This window comes from Podarcis raffonei, chromosome 9, assembly GCF_027172205.1.
Source record: "Podarcis raffonei isolate rPodRaf1 chromosome 9, rPodRaf1.pri, whole genome shotgun sequence".
Lineage (NCBI taxonomy): Eukaryota > Metazoa > Chordata > Lepidosauria > Squamata > Lacertidae > Podarcis > Podarcis raffonei.
Window position 1 is genome coordinate 11,668,792 of NC_070610.1, and position 24,016 is coordinate 11,692,807.

Sequence of the window (24,016 nt, forward strand, 5' to 3'; positions counted from 1 at the left end):
GCTTCCCAGAGTGTCTGGGGCAACCCAGTCAGATGGGTGAGGTACAAATAATAAAATCATTATGATAAAACTATAAACTATTGGCATGAGAAAGAGCGTCTGGGGAAAATGGGTGTCATGCAAGTACACTCATCACAGAACTATTAAATTGTGTGAGGCTTCCTGATGAACATACGCAAGTCCCCATTAGTTGCTTGGCAGTGTTTGGAAGATTCCCAACACTTCATGAGAGATCAAATGAGAAGTACTGTATAGAGAAGAGTGCATTTGCCGTTCCTAGAAGATTTCTCTCCGCTATTCATACCTGTTCATTAACTGTGGATTCTACTTAACATATATGAGATTTAACATGCAATAACTGACCCCTATGCAATAGGACTAGGTTTGTTTGTAGCACATCTGCGTGAGATCATTTGCCAGGTTTTTATATCCGTGTGGGGACCACAGAAAATTCAATGTAATTAGTGTGCATAAGAGACCGGCCGCCCCATGCCTTGTTACAAATTGAATAGATTCTGTAGTCATCTGTAATGTCTGGTTATGCATTGAATGAAGTGAATGTATCACTCGCTCCAATATAAAGGCAAGGGACCTTTATAAATAGGAGACAAATCCCAAAGTAATATTTTTGTTTAATTCTATTTCAAAGTTTTAACAAGCAAGTAGGCCCCTGTTTGGTCTATTAGAGCAAAATTAAATTACAATAAAACAATCTAAAAGTTAAATGTTATGGGAAGTTTTTAATGTTTGATCTTTTATTGTGTTTTTAATGTTCTGTTGGGAGCTGCCCAGAGTAGCTGGGGAAACCCAGCCAGATGAGCGGGGTATAAATAATAATAACAACTTCTTCTTCTTCTTCTTCTTCTTCTTCTTCTTCTTCTTCTTCTTCATAAAGTTCATCAAAACCAGCAATGTCCACAATGCAGTTTGTGGGCTTTCAAGTTTCACTGAAGTTTTCCTCAGGCTTGAGGTTTCTATCTTTTTATTTCCTCTGCTCCTGTCCCTTTTTTTTAAAAAAGTGTACATATGTATAGGTAAAGGTAAAGGGACCCCTGACCATGAGGTCCAGTCATGGGCGACTCTGGGGTAGCGGCGCTCATCTTGCTTTATTGGCCGAGGGAGCCGGCGTACAGGTTCTGGGTCATGTGGCCAGCATGACTAAGCCACTTCTGGCGAACCAGAGCAGCGCATAGAAACGCCATTTACCTTCCCACCGGAGCAGTACCTATTTACCTACTTACACTTTGTTGTGCTTTTAGACTGCTAGGTTGGCAGGAGCAGGGACCGAGCAACGGGAGCTCACCCTGTCGCTGGGATTTGAACCACCGACCTTCTGATCGGCAAGTCCTAGGCTCTGTGGTTTAAACTACAGCACCACCCCACGTCCCTTTCATTTTATGTATACTAATGTCTTATAAAAGCTACAAAGTTAAAAATGAATAACAAACGGAGTGTCCTTCTGACAGTAATCTTTCTGGCATTCAGCAAATAAAACTTCCCTTTGGTATGGAAGAGGGATGGGGAAAGCCTTTACCTGTTGGATTTTTGCACTAGCATTTTTCTTTTAAGGTGCATTGTCTTTCCCGCCCTGGAAGAGGTTATATTTTTCTTGCAGACAATCCAATTGCTTGCTGAAACTGAGCATTTGTAGGAGAAAATTATATCAGGCTTCAATCCTTGAGACATTTACTAGGGAGTAAGATCTGCTTCTGATTAAATTTACTGCCAATGTGTAATATGGTGATTTACTTTGACTGCAGTCTGATACTCACTTTTCTGGAAGCAAGTCCCATTGACATATGCAGAATTGCACTGTAAGTTGGGCTAATCTGTAACTAGTCTTCCAGTTCCAGATACAGTGGGTTGGACTAGATGACCCTTGGGGTCCCTTCCAACTCTACAATTCTACAATTCTATGAAAAGTGTGTGTGTGTTTGCAGAAAGAGGTGGGGTTTTGTTTTTTTCTTCCACCCTACACTCCATCAATCATCAGTTTAAAGACAAAAAAGATAGATGGCTTTCAGTTGTCTGTTTATATTTGAGCAGGAAAGAAAACCCTGGCAGCACTTCAAACCCTCAGACATCTTTAGGGCAAGGAGAGATAAACAGAAGCTCACTTATCTTCTCGGGAAATTTCAACCTGTTTTCCCCTTATTTTAGCACTTCTAACTTTCTTTCATCAAGTCTGGTTTCCTTGCCTGTGTACATGATATCCAGGCATCAACAACAGCTCACTTCAAAGACTCTTTCTTGTTTTGTTTTCCCCCTTGAAGGGAATTTGAAGTTGTCGTTCCAGCAAGGAAAGTACTTAGGAAGGACCGATCTTCAGCTGTTACCATTCAACAGGATATGAGCCAGTGTGGTGTTGGTGTCTGCAGTGTTGGACTCGAACCTGCAGCAAACATCATCATCATCATCATCATCATATATTATTTGTACCCCGCCCATCTGGCTGGGTTTCCCCAGCCACTCTGGGCGGCTTCCACAAAGACCAAAAATACACTAATATGTCATACATTAAAAACTTCCCTGAACAGGGCTGCTTTAAGATGTCTTCTGAATGTCAGGTAGTTGTTTATCTCTTTGACATCTCATGAGAGGGCGTTCCACAGGGCGGGCGCCACTACCGAGAAGGCCCTCGGCGCTGGATCTCAGTGTCCGGGCAGAACGATGGGGGTGGAGATGCTCCTTCAGGTATACTGGACCAAGGCCGTTTAAGGCTTTAAAGGTCGACACCAACACTTTGAATTGTGCTCGGAAACGTGCTGGGAGCCAATGTAGGTCTTTCAAGACCGGTGTTATGTGGTCTCGGCGGCTGCCCCCAGTCATCAGTCTAGCTGCCGCATTCTGGATAAGTTGTAGTTTGAGGGTCACCTTCAAAGGTAGCCCCACGTAGAGCGCATTGCAGTAGTCCAAGCGGGAGATAACTAGAGCATGCACCACTCTGGCGAGACAGTCCGCGGGCAGATAGGGTCTCAGCCTACGTACCCGATGGAGCTGGTAAACAGCTGTCCTGGACACAGATTTGACCTGTGCCTCCATAGACAGCTGTGAGTCCAAAATGACTCTCAGGCTGCGCACCTGGTCCTTCAGGGGAACAGTTACCCCATTCAGGACCAGGGAATCCTCCACACCTGCAGACACAGAAAGATTGCGGTGGGCAACTGTTTCCATATTGAGGGGAGCATTCCCTTGGAGATAATCTGACAGGGACCAAACGCCAGCGGTGGAGGGGAACCAGAACCAGTGATAAGCAGGAGATGGGAACAAACACTTTCTGGATTAACGACTCTGGAATACAGACTGCCATGTTTTAATTTTTATCATGGCTACCTCTGCGGGGAACTGGCTTCCCCGCAAATCTGCTCTGGGCTACAAAGATGTTTGTAAACATGACATGAAGGTTGGCGACATTTAACCCCTCTTCTGTGGGAATCCCTTGCAGACGACCGCAGAGCCTGCAGACGGACAGTCAAGTTGTGCCTCCAAAATTTCTCCGATGGAAATAGGGTGTCAAGATGCTGTCAGCGGCTCCAGGCTGGTTGCCCAGGAAAGTATACAGACAAGGAAAGTTTCTTACCATCCTTTTTTATTTCAATCTTTACAGAGAGAGGCTATAGATCCCAGCCTCTTGGATAATGGCGTTGTCCCGAGTGAATCTCCACCCCCCCGTCTCTCCCACTTCCTCATTTGTCACTTCTATGGGTACTGCTATGTGCCCTCTGTCTTTTAGCTCTTTCCTCTCCTACTTTTAAGGCTCGCCGGGTTCTGAGAGATGGAGGTTCTGGCATGCTTTCTAATGACAACATGTCAGCCAGCTGCTGTTCTGGCTCCCCCATGATATTCCAGCTTTCCCCCTCATCTGCCTCTGAGCTGCTACCTGCCTCAAACCCTAAATCTATACTGTCTTTCTCCTCCCAGAAAGAGTCAGGATGGAGAGGTCTCCACCATTCCTCCTCTTCTCACTCCCTGACATAGGGACATCCTACTCCATAATACAGTGGTACCTCGGGTTAAGAACTTAATTTGTTCTGGAGGTCCGTTCTTAACCTGAAACTGTTCTTAACCTGAGGTACCACTTTAGCTAATGGGGCCTCCCGCTGCCGCCGCCGCCGCGCAATTTCTGTTCTCATCCTGAAGCAAAGTTCTTAACCCGAGGTACTATTTCTGGGTTAGCGAGTCTGCAACCTGAAGCATCTGTAACCTGAAGCATCTGTAACCTGAGGTACCACTGTAATAATAATTTTATTATTTATACCCCACACATCTTACTGGGTTGCCACAGCCATTCTGCGCGGCTTCCATCATATATAAAAACGTAATAAAACATCAAACATTTAAAAAAACTTCCCTATACGGGGCTGCCTTCAGGTATCTCCTAAAGGTTTATAGTTACTTAAGAATCTATAAACGCTGTGGTCTAAACCACCGAGCCTAGGGCTTGCCGATCAGAAGGTCGGCGGTTCGAATCCCCGCGGCGGGGTGAGCTCCCGTTGCTCGGTCCCTGCTCCTGCCCACCTAGCAGTTTGAAAGCACGTCAAAGTGCAAGTAGATAAATAGGTACCGCTCCGGCGGGAAGGTAAACGGCGTTTCCGTGCGCTGCTCTGGTTTGCCAGAAGCAGCTTAGTCATGCTGGCCACATGACCTGGAAGCTGTACGCCGGCTCCCTCAGCCAGTAAAGCGAGATGAGTGCCGCAAACCAGAGTTGTCCATGACTGGACCTAATGGTCAGGGGTCCCTTTACCTTTACCCTGCAAGTTCATAGTGTTTACTAAATTAAGGTGAGGGGATCATTATGACTATTAATTAAATTTGTTTACCACCGTACACTGGCTCCCTCGGTCAATAAAGCAAGATTAGCGCCGCAACCCCAGAGTCGGTTACAACTGGACTTAACGGTCAGGGGTCCCTTTACCTTTACCTTACCTGGTTTGGGGGTTGCATAGCTCCATACCCTCCAACTTTTCTCAGATGAAAAATAGGGACAACCTAAGGAAAAGTGGGACATTCTGGGATCAAATCAGAAACTGGGACAGCTTCTGTAAATCTGGGACTGTCCCTGGAAAATAGGGACACTTGGAGGGTCTGCATCCATACAGTGACCAGAGGAGGGATGTCTGCTGGGAAGAGCACAAAGAGAATACAGTGGTACCTCGGGTTAAGTACTTAATTCGTTCCGGAGGTCCGTTCTTAACCTGAAACTGTTCTTAACCTGAAGCACCACTTTAGCTAATAGGGCCTCCTGCTGCTGCCGCGCCGCCACTGCACAATTTCTTAACCCGAGGTACTATTTCTGGATTAGTGGAGTCTATAACCTGAAGCGAATGTAACCCGAGGTACCACTGTAAACACCATGGCGCATCTGTGTCAGCACAACATGACACCATTGGCAGACTTGAGGCTCTCAAATTTCAGCTAAAATTTGGTGTCCCCAGCCTCTCTTGCTCCGTTCTACAGCATTCTTTTGGGCCCCAGTGCTACTGCACTGGTTGAGCAACCCTAAAGCTGCCCCTGTGGACACCTTCATCTGCCCCATCTGTGATAAAGCATTCTCTCCTGTATCGGTCTCTACAGCCACAGCAGGCGCTGTAACTCTCTGACAGTTTTACTTTACCCGCGAAGGCGAACTCTTCAATTGTCTCCTGAGAGAGGTGGATGCCAACTCAACTGAAAAACCTCTATCTAGAATTCCCAATGACAAACCTAGACAGCATCTTAAAAAGCAGAGACATCAGCTTGCCAACAAAGGTCCCTATAGTTAAAGCTATGGTTTTCCCAGTAGTGATCATAGAATCATAGAGTTGGAAGAGACCACAAGGGCCATCGAGTCCAACCCCCTGCCAAGCAGGAAACACCATCAGAGCACTCCTGACATATGGTTGTCAAGCCTCTGCTTAAAGACCTCCAAAGAAGGAGACTCCACCACACTCCTTGGCAGCAAATTCCACTGTCGAACAGCTCTTACTGTCAGGAAGTTCTTCCTAATGTTTAGGTGGAATCTTCTTTCTTGTAGTTTGGATCCATTGCTCGGTGTCCGCTTCTCTGGAGCAGCAGAAAACAACCTTTCTCCCTCCTCTATGTGACATCCTTTTATATATTTGAACATGGCTATCATATCACCCCTTAACCTCCTCTTCTCCAGGCTAAACATGCCCAGCTCCCTTAGCCGTTCCTCATAAGGCATCATTTCCAGGCCTTTGACCATTTTGGTTGCCCTCCTCTGGACACGTTCCAGTTTGTCAGTGTCCTTCTTGAACTGTGGTGCCCAGAACTGGACACAGTACTCCAGGTGAGGTCTGACCAGAGCAGAATACAGTGGCACTTTTACTTCACTTGATCTAGATGCTATACTCCTATTGATGTATGGAAGTGAGAGCTGGACCATAAAGAAGGCTGATCGCCGAAGAATTGATGCTTTTGAATTATGGTGCTGGAGGAGACTCTTGAGAGTCCCATGGACTGCAAGAAGATCCAACCTCTCCATTCTTAAGGAAATCAGCCCTGAGTGCTCACTGGAAGGACAGATCGTGAAGCTGAGGCTCCAATACTTTGGCCACCTCATGAGAAGAGAAGACTCCCTGGAAAAGACCCTGATGTTGGGAAAGATTGAGGGCACAAGGAGAAGGGGACGACAGAGGACGAGATGGTTGGACAGTGTTCTCGAAGCTACCAGCATGAGTTTGACCAAACTGCGGGAGGCAGCGGAGGACAGGAGTGCCTGACATGCTCTGGTCCATGGGGTCACGAAGAGTCGGACACGACTAAACGACTAAACAACAAGAACAGAATTCCCCATTCTATGCAACTCCATTCTATGCAAGGGTTTGAGAGGGTTATTCGCAGATAAGTAGACATGAGATTTTAGTTAGTTGCTTAGCGCAACCGACGGACACTGCTATTATTCTGAAAAGCAAGTGAAAGTAATTCCTTTCTCACTTTAGTGATCCAAAGAGGCAAAAAAGTGGAAAGAACAAACAAGAAGAAAGGAATTCTGGTAGGATGGGGAAATGGGACAAGGCTGCAAGGCTGCAGGGACCGTGTGAAATGAAGTCAGAGATGCATGTCACCCACCCTGAGAGTTAGAGAATTGGTTATAGTCCCACTTTCTCCCGAATGATTACATTTTCCTGCTCTTTCAGCCCTTGCCTGTTTATTGCTTTCTGCAAGCCAAGACCCATAGAAGGCAATCCGGCACATTCAGTCTGGGAGCCGTGGGATTCAATCCCTGCTCAGCTATGACACTCACTGGGTGACCTTACAACGTGCCTGACTTGATCAGGGAAGAGGGCCTTTTCTCTACTGAACAAACTTTGAAGCACCCTCCCAAGGGAATGCAGATTTTCTGCCTCCCTAATGTTCTTACCCCACTCTGGGAAGCCCTCGCTTAATTGTTTTAAATACCTTTGAAGCTGTTTCAAAGTCTTTAATTTGGCTGTTTTAATTTCTGCTGCTTTTAGGTTTTTGGTCATTTTAATGGTAGTTCATTTTAGCTGATCGATGTTCTGAAGGAAGGCAGATTTTTTTAAAAAAAAGTAATTTAATTAAATAAATCACAGAGCTGTTGTGAGATAAAATAGGATACCCTCTATGTGTTGAACTCCATAGACAAATGTCAAAAGTATACTACTGAGGCTGTGTAAACCTATAGGCAGCTGGAGTAAGTTCCATTGAACTTAGACTACTTCTGAGTAGACTGTCATAGGAATGTGCTGTAAAATCCATCTCAGTAAAATTTATCCATTTAATACACATTCTAAACCTATGTAAGAACAGTGTTAGTTAGCTTTCTAAATAGGAGCAAAGAGGTGGCCATTTTGTATGACTATTACCCTAAGTAAAAATAATCACAGCAGACCCATTGAAATCTAACAGTTGCATCTAACAGTTATTCTGTTTGTGCAAGGATTTCCATATGCATAACCTAATTGGAGGTCCTAAACTGCCTCGGTCCAGTATATCTGAAGGAGCGTCTCCACTCGCATCGTTGTACCCGGACACTGAGGTCCAGCACCAAGGGCCTTCTGGCGGTTCCCTCACTGTGAGAAGACAAGTTACAGGGAACCAGGCAGAGGGCCTTCTCGGTAGTGGCGCCCTCCCTGTGGAACGCCCTCCCACCAGATGTCAAAGAGAACAACAACTACCAGACTTTTAGAAGACATCTGAAGGCAGCCCTGTTTAGGGAAGCTTTTAATATTTGATGTATTACAGTATTTTAATATTTTTTTGGAAGCCGCCCAGAGTGGCTGGGGAAGCCCAGCCAGATGGGCGGAGTATAAATAAATAAATTATTATTATTATTATTATTATTATTATTATTATTATCATTATTATTTTCCCCATCTCCATTCATGCACCCTCAAATCTGTCTTTTTTGGGGGGGCGGTCTCCACTGTCTGGAGCAAACCTGAGAGCGCACAGGGGTGTGAAGGAAGACAAGAGGCTGGGGAAGTTTCATTGCACAAGCAGGACAGGGCTGACTTTGTTGCATAGAAGTCAATGGATTTAAGACCATTAATTTAAATGGGTGTGCTCCACAGATGGCAATGAGTTAGAGATCACCTTTAGGCAATTGCGAACCACCCTTCATAAAAATAAATAAATTGAATAACAAAAAAATCCCAGGGCAGTTTATAATCTAAAACAACACAACTCTTTAAATTATTAAAGCTAGGTTTCTGAAACCACCCTATCTACAATTTTGCTTGTGGGTTTCCCAGAAGGCTTTGTTGGTTACTGTTGGGAACAGACTGTTCGTATGACTTTTTAGAAAAGGACCGTCTGAAGAACCCCGTATGGAGGTACATTTTTTGTTGAGGGACAACGAGTGGGAAGGTGATTGATCACATGAGCCTCCAAGTATTGTCCTAGTAAGAGACAATTCCATTTATTTATTTTTGCTGTTACTAGGTAAGAGTAACTTCCATAGCTGTCAACTTTCCCCTTTTCTTGCGAGGAATCCTATTCGGAATAAGGGAATTTCCCTTAAAATAGGGGAAACGTTGACAGCTATGGTAACTTCTGTGGACTGGTCATGTTGTGCAGATGCCTGATTATCGTCTTCCAAGCAACTAGAGTCATACCTTGAGTTGAATGTGCTTCGGGTTGAGCGCATTTGAGTTGCGCTCTGCGGCAACCCGGAAGTAATGGAGTGTGTTACTTCCGGGTTTCGCTACTCGCACATGCGCAGAAGTTCAAAATGATGTCACGCGCATGCGCGAAAGCGGCGAAACGCGCAGACGCGCCATCGCGTCTTGTGTTCCATTCGGGATGCGAATGGGGCTCCAGAATGGATCCTGTTTGCATCCCGAGGTACCACTGTACTCTATTTCCAACTTAAAAACGGGAAACGAAATGTTGGTGGTCAACAAAAGAAGTTTATAGACTATCTCTAGGCAAATCTAAAAAAATGTAGTATAAACACCAACAACTGGGAAACACTGGCCGGCTCGACTACAAGCAGAATCCAGGTCTTGCACCTGTGATTTGCGATGGGTTTAGAAACGCCGAATTCTGCCCAGGACTTGGCAGGGAGTTAACCAAACAAATCCGGAACATAGAGAATCTGAAGCGTCAAAGTGAATTTCAAAGAAAAAGAAAAGAAGCCAGGGCATTCTGGGAGTTGTAGTTTTACCTACTCCCCCTTCCTAGCTCATTTATGGATCAGCGGGGAGTGAAATAACTGCCGTTTGCGCCCCGTTCGCTTTGCGTTTTGCAGCGAGCGCGCAGATCTGTCGCCGTGCATTGATCGGTTCCCTTCCACGGTGGGAAGTGCGGGGAAGACAGAGAGAGAGAGGCGGGACTTGAAAGGAGCTCGTGTCGGGTTTACAGGCTTGCAGGGTAAGCAGAGATGGTCTGTGCTGGCAGTCTGTGGCGAGCAGGGTTAAAAAGCAGCATTGTCCGGAAGCCCGTTGCAACATGCGATGGCTAAAAGGATGCAGCCCTTGAATTGCTATCCACACACTTTGCAGCCCTCTCAGACCGCATGCCATGCAGATTCTCTCTTCCTTATTTGCTTCCCCCCCCAGCCTTGCAGCAGCAATGAGTTGCCAGAGCCTCTGCGGAGCTTTTGTTGTTTATCCTTCCCCCGCTAGAAGTCATTTCCTCCCCTTGAAACTCCCTCTTACCCAAGGATCCTCGATGCAGCTCAAAGCTCTCTTTGGGAATGGGGTGGGAAGTGGGAACGCCTTGCAAAAACTTTTTCCGTTTGCAGGAAATGGTCTGGAAACCTAGCCTGATGAGGAACGGTTGAGGGAGTTGGGTATGTTTTGCCTGGAAAAGAGACTTTAGAGGAGATTGGGTAAAAACGTAAAGGGACCCCTGACCATTAGGTCCAGTCGTGACTGACTCTGGGGTTGCGGCGCTCTTCTCGCTTTATTGGCCAAGGGAGCCGGCGTACAGCTTCCGGGTCATGTGGCCAGCATGACTAAGCCGCTTCTGGCGAAACCAGAGCAGCGCACGGAAACACCGTTTACCTTCCCGCCGGAGTGGTACCTATTTATCTACTTGCACGTTGACGTGCTTTCGAACTGCTAGGTTGGCAGGAGCAGGGACCGAGCAACGGGAGCTCACCCTGTCGCGGGGATTCGAACTGCCAACCTTCTGATTGGCAAGCCCTAGGCTCTGTGGTTTAACCCACAGCGCCACCCGCGTCCCTTGAAATGCCTTCAAATGTCCAAAGGGCTGTCACATGGATCATGGAGCAAGCCTGTTTTCTCCTTATATGGAGGCAGCGGCATCGCTAGCCCCTTGGCATCTGGGGCAGCTCGTGTGCCCAGCTCATGTGCCCAGCAAGCCATCCATTGGGTGGGGCAAGCTGGGGCTGGGCTCCCTGTGCAGAGTCTTGCCGCCACCTGCCATTTTGCAGGCGTCCGAGCCACCATGTCCCCGGCCCTCCTTACCTACTCCTCTGTCTGGAGTACAGGACTCAAACCAATGGCTTCAAATGACAAAATAAGATATTCTGACTAAACGCCAGGATGAACTTTTGGACAGTAAGAGCTGTTTGACAGTGGAAAGGTCTCCCTAGGGAGGTGGTGGACTCTCTTTCCTTGGAAGATTTTAAGCAGAGCATCTTTTATATGCCTGTTGTCTTTGTCCATGGAGTTTTCTTGGCAGAGATACTGGAGTGGCTTGCCGGTTCCTGCTCCAGGTGGATCATCCCAGGAGTGATGTATGGAAGTGAGAACTGGACCATAAAGAAGGCTGATCATGGAAGAATTGATGCTTTTGAATTATGGTGCTGGAGGAGACTCTTGAGAGTCCCATGGACTGCAAGAAGATCCAACCTATCCATTCTTAAGGAAATCAGCCCGGAGTGCTCACTGGAAGGACAGATCGTGAAGCTGAGGCTCCAATACTTTGGCCACCTCATGAGAAGAGAAGACTCCCTGGAAAAGACCCTGATGCTGGGAAAGATTGAGGGCACAAGGAGAAGGGGACGACAGAGGACGAGATGGTTGGACAGTGTTCTCGAAGCTACCAGCATGAGTTTGACCAAACTGCGGGAGGCAGCGGAGGACAGGAGTGCCTGACGTGCTCTGGTCCATGGGGTCACGAAGAGTCGGACACGACTAAACAACTAAACAACAACAACAGAATTCCCCATTCTATGCAAGTCCATTCTATGCAAGGGTTTGAGAGGGTTATTCGCAGATAAGTAGACATGAGATTTTAGTTAGTTGCTTAGCGCAACCGACGGACACTTCTATTATTCTGAAAAGCAAGTGAAAGTAATTCCTTTCTCACTTTAGTGATCCAAAGAGGCAAAAAAGTGGAAAGAAGAAACAAGAAGAAAGGAATTCTGGTAGGATGGGGAAATGGGACAAGGCTGCAAGGCTGCAGGGACCGTGTGAAATGAAGTCAGAGATGCATGTCGCCCACCCTGAGAGTTAGAGAATTGGTTATAGTCCCACTTTCTCCCGAATGATTACATTTTCCTGCTCTTTCAGCCCTTGCCTGTTTATTGCTTTCTGCAAGCCAAGACCCATAGAAGGCAATCCGGCACATTCAGTCTGGGAGCCGTGGGATTCAATCCCTGCTCAGCTATGACACTCACTGGGTGACCTTACAACGTGCCTGACTTGATCAGGGAAGAGGGCCTTTTCTCTACTGAACAAACTTTGAAGCACCCTCCCAAGGGAATGCAGATTTTCTGCCTCCCTAATGTTCTTACCCCACTCTGGGAAGCCCTCGCTTAATTGTTTTAAATACCTTTGAAGCTGTTTCAAAGTCTTTAATTTGGCTGTTTTAATTTCTGCTGCTTTTAGGTTTTTGGTCATTTTAATGGTAGTTCATTTTAGCTGATCGATGTTCTGAAGGAAGGCAGATTTTTTTTTTAAAAAAGTAATTTAATTAAATAAATCACAGAGCTGTTGTGAGATAAAATAGGATACCCTGTATGTGTTGAACTCCATAGACAAATGTCAAAAGTATACTACTAAGGCTGTGTAAACCTATAGGCAGCTGGAGTAAGTTCCATTGAACTTAGACTACTTCTGAGTAGACTGTCATAGGAATGTGCTGTAAAATCCATCTCAGTAAAATTTATCCATTTAATACATATTCTAAACCTATGGAAGAACAGTGTTAGTTAGCTTTCTAAATAGGAGCAAAGAGGTGGCCACTTTGTATGACTTTGTAAAAATAATCACAGCAGACCCATTGAAATCTAACAGTTGCATCTAACAGTTATTCTGTTTGTGCAAGGATTTCCATATGCATAACCTAATTGGAGGCCCTAAACAGCCTCAGTCCAGTATATCTGAAGGAGCGTCTCCACTCGCATCGTTGTACCCGGACACTGAGGTCCAGCACCTTCTGGCGGTTCCCTCGCTGCGGGAAGCCAAGTTACAGGGGACCAGGCAGAGGGCCTTCTCGGTAGTGGCGCCCTCCCTGTGGAACGCCCTCCCACCAGATGTCAAAGAGAACAAGAGCTACCAGACTTTTAGAAGACATCTGAAGGCAGCCCTGTTTAGGGAAGCTTTTAATATTTGATGTATTACAGTATTTTAATATTTTTTTGGAAGCCGCCCAGAGTGGCTGGGGAAGCCCAGCCAGATGGGCGGGGTATAAATAAATAAATTATTATTATTATTATTATTATTATTATTATTTTACCCATCTCCATTCATGCACCCTCAAATCCGTCTTTTTTTTTGGGCGGTCTCCACTGTCTGGAGCAAACCTGAGAGCGCACAGGGGTGTGAAGGAAGACAGGAGGCTGGGGAAGTTTCATTGCACAAGCAGAACAGGGCTGACTTTGTTGCATAGAAGTCAATGGATTTAAGACCATTAATTTAAATGGGTGTGCTCCACAGATGGCAATAAGTTAGAGATCACCTTTAGGCAATTGCGAACCACCCTTCATAAAAATAAATAAATTGAATAACAAAAAAATCCCAGGGCAGTTTATAATCTAAAACAACACAACTCTTTAAATTATTAAAGCTAGGTTTCTGAAACCACCCTACCTACAATTTTGCTTGTGGGTTTCCCAGAAGGCTTTGTTGGTTACTGTTGGGAACAGACTGTTCGTATGACTTTTTAGAAAAGGACCGTCTGAAGAACCCCGTATGGAGGTACATTTTTTGTTGAGGGACAACGAGTGGGAAGGTGATTGATCACATGAGCCTCCAAGTATTGTCCTAGTAAGAGACAATTCCATTTATTTATTTTTGCTGTTACTAGGTAAGAGTAACTTCCATAGCTGTCAACTTTCCCCTTTTCTTGCGAGGAATCCTATTCGGAATAAGGGAATTTCCCTTAAAATAGGGGAAACGTTGACAGCTATGGTAACTTCTGTGGACTGGTCATGTTGTGCAGATGCCTGATTATCGTCTTCCAAGCAACTAGAGTCATACCTTGAGTTGAATGTGCTTCGGGTTGAGCGCATCTGAGTTGCGCTCTGCGGCAACCTGGAAGTAATGGAGTGTGTTACTTCCAGGTTTCACTACTTGCACATGCGCAGAAGTTCAAAACGATGTCACGCGCATGCGCGAAAGCGGCGAAACGCGCAGACGCGCCATCGCGTCTTGCGTTCCATTCGGGATGCGAATGGGGCTCCAGAATGGATCCTGTTTGCATCCCGAGGTACCACTGTACTCTATTTCCAACTTAAAAACGGGAAACGAAATGTTGGTGGTCAACAAAAGAAGTTTATAGACTGTCTCTAGGCAAATCTAAAAAAATGTAGTATAAACACCAACAACTGGGAAACACTGGCCGGCTCGACTACAAGCAGAATCCAGGTCTTGCACCTGTGATTTGCGATGGGTTTAGAAACGCCGAATTCTGCCCAGGACTTGGCAGGGAGTTAACCAAACAAATCCGGAACATAGAGAATCTGAAGCGTCAAAGTGAATTTCAAAGAAAAAGAAAAGAAGCCAGGGCATTCTGGGAGTTGTAGTTTTATCTACTCCCCCTTCCTAGCTCATTTATGGATCAGCGGGGAGTGAAAAAACTGCCGTTTGCGCCCCGTTCGCTTTGCGTTTTGCAGCGAGCGCGCAGATCTGTCGCCGTGCATTGATCGGTTCCCTTCCACGGTGGGAAGTGCGGGGAAGACAGAGAGAGAGAGGCGGGACTTGAAAGGAGCTCGTGTCGGGTTTACAGGCTTGCAGGGTAAACAGAGACGGTCTGTGCTGGCAGTCTGTGGCGAGCAGGCTTAAAAAGCAGTATTGTCCGGGAGCCCGTTGCAACATGCGATGGCTAAAAGGATGCAGCCCTTGAATTGCTATCCACACACTTTGCAGCCCTCTCAGACCGCATGCCATGCAGATTCTCTCTTCCTTATTTGCTTTCCCCCCAGCCTTGCAGCAGCAATGAGTTGCCAGAGCCTCTGCGGAGCTTTTGTTGTTTATCCTTCCCCCGCTAGACCTCATTTCCTCCCCTTGAAACTCCCTCTTACCCAAGGATCCTCGATGCAGCTCAAAGCTCTCTTTGGGAATGGGGTGGGAAGTGGGAACGCCTTGCAAAAACTTTTTCCGTTTGCAGGAAATGGTCTGGAAACCTAGCCTGATGAGGAACGGTTGAGGGAGTTGGGTATGTTTTGCCTGGAAAAGAGACTTTAGAGGAGATTGGGTAAAAACGTAAAGGGACCCCTGACCATTAGGTCCAGTCGTGACTGACTCTGGGGTTGCGGCGCTCTTCTCGCTTTATTGGCCAAGGGAGCCGGCGTACAGCTTCCGGGTCATGTGGCCAGCATGACTAAGCCGCTTCTGGCGAAACCAGAGCAGCGCACGGAAACACCGTTTACCTTCCCGCCGGAGTGGTACCTATTTATCTACTTGCACGTTGACGTGCTTTCGAACTGCTAGGTTGGCAGGAGCAGGGACCGAGCAACGGGAGCTCACCCCGTCGCGGGGATTCGAACTGCCAACCTTCTGATTGGCAAGCCCTAGGCTCTGTGGTTTAACCCACAGCGCCACCCGCGTCCCTTGAAATGCCTTCAAATGTCCAAAGGGCTGTCACATGGATCATGGAGCAAGCCTGTTTTCTCCTTATATGGAGGCAGCGGCATCGCTAGCCCCTTGGCATCTGGGGCAGCTCGTGTGCCCAGCTCATGTGCCCAGCAAGCCATCCATTGGGTGGGGCAAGCTGGGGCTGGGCTCCCTGTGCGGAGTCTTGCCGCCACCTGCCATTTTGCAGGCGTCCGAGCCACCATGTCCCCGGCCCCCCTTACCTACTCCTCTGTCTGGAGTACAGGACTCAAACCAATGGCTTCAAATGACAAAATAAGATATTCTGACTAAACGCCAGGATGAACTTTTGGACAGTAAGAGCTGTTTGACAGTGGAAAGGTCTCCCTAGGGAGGTGGTGGACTCTCTTTCCTTGGAAGATTTTAAGCAGAGCATCTTTTATATGCCTGTTGTCTTTGTCCATGGAGTTTTCTTGGCAGAGATACTGGAGTGGCTTGCCGGTTCCTGCTCCAGGTGGATCATCCCAGGAGTGATGTATGGAAGTGAGAACTGGACCATAAAGAAGGCTGATCATGGAAGAATTGATGCTTTTGAATTATGGTGCTGGAGGAGACTCTTGAGAGTCCCATGGACTGCAAGAAGATCAAACGCATCCATTCCTAAGGAAATCAGCCCTGAGTGCTCACTGGAAGGACAGATCCTGAAGCTGAGACTCCAATACTTTGGCCACCTCATGAGAAGAGAAGACTCCCTGGAAAAGACCCTGATGTTGGGAAAGATGGAGGGCACAAGGAGAAGGGGACAACAGAGGACGAGATGGTTGGATAGTGTTCTCGAAGCTACCTGTATGAGTTTGACCAAACTGCAGGAGGCAGTGGAAGACAGGAGTGCCTGGCGTGCTCTGGTCCATGGGGTCACGAAGAGTCGGACACGACTAAACGACTAAACAACAACAGGATGATCTAGTTGAGATTCCTGCATTTCAAGGGGTTGGACCAGATGACCCCTGGGGTCTCTTCCAACTCTGCAATTCTATGATTCCATAACGCTAGCTTCATAGAAACCTAGGAAGCTGAGTCTCAGTGTATTGTCTACACCACTGGTTTTCAGTTGGTGGGTTGGGACTCGCTGTTACTGGGTCACAGCCTAAACCAAGGTGGGGGTCACAGCAGAACATGGTCATGTGCAGATGCCTGATGATCGTCTTCCAAAGCAACTACTCTATTCCGAACTTTAAAATGGAAAGCGTAGTGCTGGTGGTCAACAAAAGAGGTTTAAAGACTGCCTCAAGGCAAATCTTTAAAAATGTAGTATAAACACCAACAACTGGGAAACACTGGCCTGCGAGCGCTCCAGTTGGAGAACAGCCTTTACCAAAGGTGTCATGGGCTTTGAAGACATTTGAACTCAGGACACAAGGGAGAAACGCGGTAAGAGGAAGGCACGCTTGGCAAATCCACACTGTGATCAACTCCCGCCCGGAAACCTATGTCCCCCCTGTGGAAGGAGGTGTGGATCCAGAATTGGCCTCCACAGTCACTTACGGACTCATTGTTAAAACCGTATTTACGGAAGACAATCTTACTTGGCTACAAGTGATCGCCAAAGAGAGAGAGAAAGAGAGAGACAGCAGAACAGCCAGATTACAAATATATAGTAAATAGATTAAGAGGGCTAAAGGTGAGCCATTGGTTTTAAAATACCAGTGTTAGGGATTGAACTTAAGACCTTTCACATTCAAAACATAGGCTCTGTGACTGAGTTGCAATCTGTTCCAAAGGGTTCATTCGCCTTGTTGCAGTCCTTTGCCTCCCTCCAAAACGCAGAAGTTGTTTTTATTTAATGCATAATTCCAGAACACCAAATCGTAACCCTAGACAAAGGCAAAATGTCATAGGGATGTACTAAAATTACAGACAGGTCCTATTTATTGGCAAATGAATCATGGGATCATCATCATCATCATAAATTTTGTACCTCGCCTATCTGACTGGGTTGTCCCAGCCTCTCTGGGTGGCTTCCAGCAAACATAAAAGCATAATAAAACACCAAACATAAAAAAATTCCCATACAGGGCTGCCTTCAGCTGTCTTTTAAAAGTTGTATAGTTACTCATCTCCTTGACATCTGATGGGAGGGCATTCCACAGGGCAGGCGCCACTACCGAGAAGGCCCTCTGTCTGGTTCCCTGTAACCTCACTTCTCTCAGTGTGGGAACCACCAGAAGGCCTTCAGTGCTGGATCTCCATCAATCAAATCTTTATTAGAATCATAGACCAGCATAAGTAGGGTGGGGTACTATAATTAAAAATCTGTAAAATGCTTTGGAAAACTAAAATGATTAAAACAGAAGGTATACGTAAAAGACTATAAGAATCTAAAATGATCTAAAAGAAGGGTTGGGAGCATTAAATGTGGATGTGGAAGAGCGTAAAAGGTTAGTATATATGGCTATCAATTTACAAAGCACTCTGATATGAGTGTTCATTTAATCTAGTTTGTGGCTCAGGTCATCATCAGATGAATTTTGAATGCTGCTATGCAGAACCTGGCAATATTGTATGTTGTAGCAGGGCTGGTATCTGAAAACAGCAGGGAGATACAGAATTGTTCTGTGTGCCCTGGGTGCTTATGGAGTAGTGGGAAGATGAGGCTAATACGAATGATGCTGGATCTCAGTGTCCAGGCTGAACAATAGGTGTGGAGACGCTGCTTCAGGTATACAGGGCTGAGTCCGTTTAGGGCTGTAAAGGTCAGCACCAACATTTTGAATCGTGCTCGGAAATGTACTGGGAGCCAGTGTAGATCATTTAAGACCGGTGTTACATGGTCCTGGCGGCTACTCCCAGTCACCAGTGTAGCCGCCACATTCTGGATTAGTTGTAGTTTCTGGGTCACCTTCAAAGGTAGCCCCACATAGAGCGCATTGCAGTAGTCCAAGTGGGGGATAACCAGAGCATGCACCACTCTGATGAGACAGTGTGCAGGCAGGTAGGGTCTCAGCCTGCGTACCAGATGGAGCTGGTAGACAGCAGCCCTGGAGACAGAATTGACCTGCGCCTCCATGGACAGCTGTGAGTCCAAAATGACTCCCAGGCTGCGCACCTGGTCCTTCAGGGGCAGTTACCCCATTCAGGACCAGGGAGTCTCCCACACCTGCATACCCTCTGTCCCCCAGAAACAGTATTCCTGTCTTATCGGGATTCAACATCAATCTGTTAGCCGCCATCCGTCCTCCAACCATAGGGCTATGAAGATGTAATTGGGCATCTTTCACCTTCTAACTATACAGTGGTTGTTGTTGTTGTTGTTGTTGTTGTTTAGTCGTTTAGTCGTGTCCGACTCGTCGTGACCCCATGGACCAGAGCACGCCAGGCACCTCTGTCTTTCACTGCCTCCCGCAGTTTGGACAGACTCATGTTTGTAGCTTCGAGAACACTGTCCAACCATCTTGTCCTCTGTCGTCCCCTTCTCCTTGTGCCCTCCATCTTTCCCAGCATCAGTGTCTTCTCCAGGGAGTCTTCTCTTCTCATGAGGTGGCCAAAGTACTGGAGCCTCAGCTTCACGATCTGTCCTTCCAGTGAGCACTCAGGGCTGATTTCCTTAAGAATGGATGCGTTTGATCTTCTTGCAGTCCATGGGACTCTCAAGAGTCTCATCCAGCACCATAATTCAAAAGCATCAATTCTTCAGCGATCAGCCTTCTTTATGGTCCAGCTCTCACTTCCATACATCACTACTGGGAAAACCCTTCATGGATCACTGCCTTGCCATGGCGAAGGGGCTTGAAGAACTCAGAGAAGCTATGAACTACGCCGAGCAGGGCACACAAGATGAACAGGTCATAGTGGAGAGTTTTGACCAAACGTGATCCACCTGGAGGAGGAACCGGCAAGCCACTCCAGTATCCTTGCCAAGAAAACTCCATGGACAAAGACAACAGGCATACAGTGGTACCCCGGGTTAAGTACTTAATTCGTTCCGGAGGTCCGTACTTAAAACCTGAAACTGTTCTTAACCTGAAGCACCACTTCAGCTAATGGGGCCTCCTGCTGCTGCCGCGCCACCGGAGCACGATTTCTGTTCTCATTCTGAAGCAAAGTTCTTAACCTGAAACACTATTTCTGGGTTAGCGGAGTCTGTAACCTGAAGCGTATGTAACCTGAAGCGTATGTAACCTGAAGTACCACTGTACATGGCAAGGTCCAGATGCGAATCTGCCTCTGTTTTTTCACGTGGTGATGGGTGCACCGTTAGAACATACTGTTTTGTTTCTGCTCTGTTTTAATGGAACGACTGAACCTTTTAGAGTTTCTGCTGTGGTGTAATGTAGAGGGGTGGGGGACTCGTTCTGCATTGTGGATTTTGAGAAATGGGTAGCTTGATCATTCTGAGGCACACAACCCTCTGAATTTTTTCAAGCCAGAGGTGGATGGCATGTGTTACATTGCTTTGCTTGGCCACACTTGGATGTGTGTTTGTGCATACATGCGCACATTCCGGCAAAGCACAAAAGCACTGGTTGGGGTGGCCTCATTGCATGGTTGAGCTGTGGGCCCTGGGACCAGGACTCTGGCTCATTGTAGCGGCATTTTCCCTCAATGTGAGTGGTTTGACCGACTGGGACTGTCTAAACTGGTTATTTCAGGCTGAGATGGGGAGAGACGTGTTTTCACGAGATTTTGGATGGAGAGAGAGATAAAACTTTATTCGCATTAGCCAATGGCCGTAGCAACAGTAAAACATTACAGTATACGCAGAAAAGGAAATTTGATATAAGAGCACAATTTAAAGTCCTGAATCAGCAATCAGTTAGTGGCCCTTATTCTGATTGCCCCAGCTATGAACCTAGCAACCTTTGCTGTTATCTGCTCATTTTGATCTGATAGAAGAAAGGACATTGTGGCAGTGGATGAGCGCCCTGGGATGGTTAGGACAAGTGGGGTGATGATCTCGTTCCTCAGGTCTTTGTAGAGAGTACAAGACAGGAGGACGTGTGCTGCTGTTTCGGTGCTACCATCTCCACAGGTGCAAAGACGTTTCTCAGGTGGGATCTTTTGGAATCGACCCTCAAGTACCGCAGGTGGCAAAACATCCAGTCTTGCAAGTGTAAAAGCATGTCTGTACAGTGGTACCTCAGGTTAAGTACTTAATTCATTCCGGAGGTCTGTTCTTAACCTGAAACTGTTCTTAATCACTTTAGCTAATGGGGTCTCCTGCTGCTGCCGTGCCGCCGGAGCATGAGTTCTCATCCTGAAGCAAAGTTCTTAACCTGAAGCACTATTTCTGAGTTAGCGGAGTCTGTAACCTGAAGTGTATGTAACCTGAAGCGTATGTAACCCGAGGTACCACTCTATTTTGGGATAATAAGTTTCTGCAGATATGGGGCCAGAGAATCAAAATGGAGAGGTGGAAAATGAACATACCAAGGGCAGAATTTCCTTATAGTGGCCAGTTTATTCTGATGCTCGATATCTTTTAGACGTTGACCAATTAGACTGTTTGCTTTAGTAGGGGCCATAGTGAGTAGGTGTTGAGGGGATAGGCCCCAAGAGTGAAGTTTTTGATAGACGGTGGCGAGAGCAAGGGAGGGAAGCACCAGCACCAAAGGCAGAAAGCCGAAGAGCAGGGTAATTCCCAGCACTCCTCCCACTATAAATGGCAGTTCTGTGCTTTGGAATGTTTTAACAAATGCTCCGCACCCATGTGCAAGCCTTGTGGAAGAGATTCCTATATGTGAAATTAGCTATAGCCTGGGAACATTATTGCACAATATTGCAGAGTTTGTCTTTGCTTATTTTACTGCAGGCTAGAAGACACAATTAGGGGACGATGGCTTGGATTGCAGCCTGCTCTTCAAGTTATAAGCTATGTGTGTAATTAAAAGGTCTTCACCGATGCCTGTAGGTGGGATCTCAAGTTAAGTCAGCAACGAGCCTCGTTTCATTTTACTGTTATCCAGCGGCTGGCTCTCCTACGTTGTTGAGGCATTTAATAAATAAACAATACATGGTTTTGCATTCCCCACTTTGCTGAGCTGTGGGAAGTTCCAGGGAGGATTTGGTTTCCTTTGGAGAACAGAGCAGTAGAGGCTTTATGAGACTAACATTAAAAGGACAACTTCTACTGCACCCTGCCAAAAGATGAATTTCCAATACTGGCTAGGGTATCCGTGGATTGCATGACCCCAATTTAGAGCCCAATGGCAGGGTAAACAGGAAGGTCTTTGTTTGCAGCTAAAGTTGATAAAGATGGCGCCAAGCACATCCCCCCTCTTGCCTTTCAGATACTCTTGTTTAAGCAGGCACTACAGCTGATAGTTTTGCCTTCAGCTCTCCAGAGAGAGGAACTGTGCCGTGATGACGCTTTCGCTCCAACCAAGTTACAGCTCTCTCTGCCACGAAAATTCAAGCTGTTTCAAGCTCTTTCTTTCCTCCCTTAGCTGGAGGGTGTCATCTTTCAGATAACAACAACAACACAGTGGTACCTCGGGTTAAGTACTTAATTCGTTACGGAGGTCCATACTTAACCTGAAACTGTTCTTAACCTGAAGCACCACTTTAGCTAATGGGGCCTCCCGCTGCCGCCACGCCGCCGAAGCACGATTTCTGTTCTCATCCTGAAGCAAAGTTCTTAACCCGAGGTACTATTTCTGGGTTAGCGGAGTCTGTAACCTGAAGCGTATGTAAACCGAGGTACCACTGTATGTTATTTATACCCTGCCCATCTGGCTGGCTTTCCTCAGCCATTCTGGGCGGCTCCCAACAGAATATGAAAAACACAATAGAACATCAAACATTAAACTAACTTCCCTAAACAGGGCTGCCTTCAGATGTCTTCTAAAAGTCAATTGTTTATTTCCTTGACATCTGACAGGAGAGCATTCCACAGGGCTGGTGCCACTACCGAGAAGGCCCTCTGCCTGGTTCCCTGTAACCTCACTTCTCACAGTGAGGGAACCGCCAGAAGGCCATCGGAGCTGGACCTCAGTGTCCGAGCTGAATGATGGGGGTGGAGACGCTCCTTCAGGTATACTGGGCCGAGGCCGCTTAGGGCTTTAAAGGTCAGCACCAACATTTTCAATTGTGCTCGGAAACGTGCTGGGAGCCAATGTAGGTCTTTCAAGACCAGTGTTATGTGGTCTCGGCGGCTGCCCCCAGTCACCAGTCTAGCTTCACTACCTTCCCGTCGGAGCGGTACCTATTTATCTACTTGCACTGGTGTGCTTTCGAATTGCTAGGTTGGCAGGAGCAGGGACCGAACAACAGGAGCTCACCCTGTCGTGGGGATTCGAACCGCCGACCTTCTGAACAGCAAGTCCTAGGCTCTGTGGTTTAACCCACAGCGCCACCCGCGTCCCACTAGGGACTACTACCTCTTTCCATATCATTCTGCAGCCTCTGGCTTACCCCCAGAGGTTAGTGTGCAGAACCAAAGATCCCCACCTAGGGTAGGATGTGGAATTGAAAGATGCCTGCGTTGATACTGCTGGAAAATAAGCCACAGCCGTGAATTCTTTCATTTTTCTCCTCTCTGACCCAGTAGGAGGAAGATGTATTCTTGTCCATTTAGTGCATATCCCCAAGCATCCAAGTAGAGATGCCATTGTTAGAATTCCTGCTCCATGATTGCAGTCATGGGATTGTTGTCTGTCACATGACGGTATATGTTTTGACTCCACAGAGTGGGAAGTGACAGAGACAGGATGTTTGTGTTACTGTGTTCCTTGAAGTGGGACTATTGTCCTCCCCCCGCCCCTTTGCTGTCTGATGCTGGAGAGAGAGGGAGCCATGTTGCAGTGCTCCATGTGTGTTTATATGTAAATAAAGTAATTAGCCAAAATGCTGAGTTGCTGAGGTCTGTTACGCAACTGCGCAAACTCTGCGGATCCCTAAGTGTGCCGGTGTCGGTTGGCATCGGTCGCTGTGATGTTCAGGCTGAAGAAAGCTTATGAAGCTCCCGAACGATCGACCAGGAGGGAGAGAACATGCCTGTCAGGCATGTGTCTCTGCCAGGGTCCTACTCTAGTGTAGGCTGAACTCCTGACAGGGATTGGGTGTTAGGGAAGGGAAGACTTTTTCATGTCAAAATAATCTCATGTCCATTTACCCAGATACAGTGGTACCTCAGGTTACATACGCTTCAGGTTGAAGACTCCGCTAACCCAGAAATAGTGCTTCAGGTTAAGAACTTTGCTTCAGGGCGAGAACAGAAATTGGGCTCCGGCGGCGCGGCAGCAGCAGGAGGCCCCATTAGCTAAAGTGGTGCTTCAGGTTAAGAACAGTTTCAGGTTAAGTACGGACTTCTGGAACGAATTAAGTACTTAACCTGAGGTACCACTGTACACAGATTGCTATCTCCATCAATTGTCTTGCACGGTAACTGGATGAACACTACCGGTGCAATGCAAAGCCTGGTTTGTTCAAACAGGGAAGGAACGGATTAGGATGCGTGTGAGAAGGGAAGGAGAAGCATTTGACCACAGGGCTCATTCCCTAATGATTCCCTCTGCATCATGGGTTATACCGAGTTCACCAATATTCATATCCCCCTCCCAAACAAAAGTAGTGCTGTAGGGGGTGGTACCAGAGAAGGTAAAGGA

The 24,016-nt window shown here is 46.9% G+C and overlaps 1 protein-coding gene across 7 annotated transcripts in view; it reads left to right on the top strand.

Annotated features, from left to right (window-relative positions):
* Positions 1–14,433: 14,433 nt before the first annotated feature.
* Positions 14,434–24,016, top strand: part of LOC128420714 (cytosolic beta-glucosidase-like) — a 108,845-nt gene continuing 99,262 nt past the window's right edge. For all 7 annotated transcript variants that reach the window (XR_008332095.1, XR_008332097.1, XR_008332096.1 and 4 more), the window contains exon 1: positions 14,434–14,616. The gene's annotated coding sequence lies outside the window, so the exon portion shown is untranslated. The remainder of the gene's footprint in view (positions 14,617–24,016) is intronic.